Below are 2500 nucleotides of genomic sequence, written 5' to 3' on the forward strand. Positions count from 1 at the left end.
AGCCCTGTGCCACCCGGGGGGTTCCAGGGTGCTGAGATGGCTGACGTTTTGCTCCGCTCTCGACGGTCACCGCGCAACGCAAGAACAGGCCAAAAACTGGCCAAAACGGCCCAAAAACGGGCCAAAACTGGCCATTTTTGGCTGCACGAGCGAGCGGCGAGCGGCGGACAGCGAGCGAAGCGAGAGGCAGCACCGTCCCTGCTATACGAAAGCCCCATCCAGCCCTGTGCCACCCGGGGGGTTCCAGGGTGCTGAGATGGCTGACATTTTGCTCCGCTCACGACGGTCGCCGCGGCACACAAGAACAGCCCAAAAACAGGCCAAAACAGCCCAAAAACGGGCCAAAACTGGCCATTTTTGGCTGCGCGAGCGAGCAGCGAGCGGCGGACAGCGAGCGAAGCGAGAGGCAGCACCGTCCCTGCTATACGAAAGCCCCATCCAGCCCTGTGCCACCCGGGGGGTTCCAGGGTGCTGAGATGGCTGACGTTTTGCTCCGCTCACGACGGTCGCCGCGGCACGCAAGAACAGGCCAAAAACTGGCCAAAACAGCCCAAAAACGGGCCAAAACTGGCCATTTTTTGCTGCGCGAGCGAGCGGAGAGCGGCGAACAGCGAGCGAAGCGCGAGGCAGCACCGTCCCTGCTATACGAAAGCCCCATCCAGCCCTGTGCCACCCGGGGGGTTCCAGGGTGCTGAGATGGCTGACATTTTGCTCCGCTCACGACGGTCACCGCGCCACACAAGAACAGCCCAAAAACAGGCCAAAACAGCCCAAAAACGGGCCAAAACTGGCCATTTTTGGCTGCGCGAGCGAGCGGCGAGCGGCGAACAGCGAGCGAAGCGAGAGGCAGCACCGTCCCTGCTATACGAAAGCCCCATCCAGCCCTGTGCCACCCGGGGGGTTCCAGGGTGCTGAGATGGCTGACGTTTTGCTCCGCTCACGACGGTCACCGCACCACGCAAGAACAGGCCAAAAACTGGCCAAAACAGCCCAAAAACGGGCCAAAACTGGCCATTTTTGGCTGCGCGAGCGAGCGGCGAGCGGCGAACAGCGAGCGAAGCGAGAGGCAGCACCGTCCCTGCTATACGAAAGCCCCATCCAGCCCTGTGCCACCCGGGGGGTTCCAGGGTGCTGAGATGGCTGACGTTTTGCTCCGCTCTCGACGGTCACCGCGCAATGCAAGAACAGGCCAAAAACTGGCCAAAACGGCCCAAAAACGGGCCAAAACTGGCCATTTTTGGCTGCGCGAGCGGCGAGCGGCGGACAGCGAGCGAAGCGAGAGGCAGCACCGTCCCTGCTATACGAAAGCCCCATCCAGCCCTGTGCCACCCGGGGGGTTCCAGGGTGCTGAGATGGCTGACGTTTTGCTCCGCTCTCGACGGTCACCGCGCAATGCAAGAACAGGCCAAAAACTGGCCAAAACGGCCCAAAAACGGGCCAAAACTGGCCATTTTTGGCTGCGCGAGCGAGCGGCGAGCGGCGGACAGCGAGCGAAGCGAGAGGCAGCACCGTCCCTGCTATACGAAAGCCCCATCCAGCCCTGTGCCACCCGGGGGGTTCCAGGGTGCTGAGATGGCTGACGTTTTGCTCCGCTCTCGACGGTCACCGCGCAATGCAAGAACAGGCCAAAAACTGGCCAAAACGGCCCAAAAACGGGCCAAAACTGGCCATTTTTGGCTGCACGAGCGAGCGGCGAGCGGCGGACAGCGAGCGAAGCGAGAGGCAGCACCGTCCCTGCTATACGAAAGCCCCATCCAGCCCTGTGCCACCCGGGGGGTTCCAGGGTGCTGAGATGGCTGACGTTTTGCTCCGCTCTCGACGGTCACCGCGCAATGCAAGAACAGGCCAAAAACTGGCCAAAACGGCCCAAAAACGGGCCAAAACTGGCCATTTTTGGCTGCACGAGCGAGCGGCGAGCGGCGGACAGCGAGCGAAGCGAGAGGCAGCACCGTCCCTGCTATACGAAAGCCCCATCCAGCCCTGTGCCACCCGGGGGGTTCCAGGGTGCTGAGATGGCTGACGTTTTGCTCCGCTCTCGACGGTCACCGCGCAATGCAAGAACAGGCCAAAAACTGGCCAAAACGGCCCAAAAACGGGCCAAAACTGGCCATTTTTGGCTGCACGAGCGAGCGGCGAGCGGCGGACAGCGAGCGAAGCGAGAGGCAGCACCGTCCCTGCTATACGAAAGCCCCATCCAGCCCTGTGCCACCCGGGGGGTTCCAGGGTGCTGAGATGGCTGACGTTTTGCTCCGCTCTCGACGGTCACCGCGCAATGCAAGAACAGGCCAAAAACTGGCCAAAACGGCCCAAAAACGGGCCAAAACTGGCCATTTTTGGCTGCACGAGCGAGCGGCGAGCGGCGGACAGCGAGCGAAGCGAGAGGCAGCACCGTCCCTGCTATACGAAAGCCCCATCCAGCCCTGTGCCACCCGGGGGGTTCCAGGGTGCTGAGATGGCTGACGTTTTGCTCCGCTCTCGACGGTCACCGCGCAATGCAAGA

Source organism: Musa acuminata, unplaced genomic scaffold (genome assembly GCF_036884655.1).
Source record: "Musa acuminata AAA Group cultivar baxijiao unplaced genomic scaffold, Cavendish_Baxijiao_AAA HiC_scaffold_522, whole genome shotgun sequence".
NCBI lineage: Eukaryota > Viridiplantae > Streptophyta > Magnoliopsida > Zingiberales > Musaceae > Musa > Musa acuminata.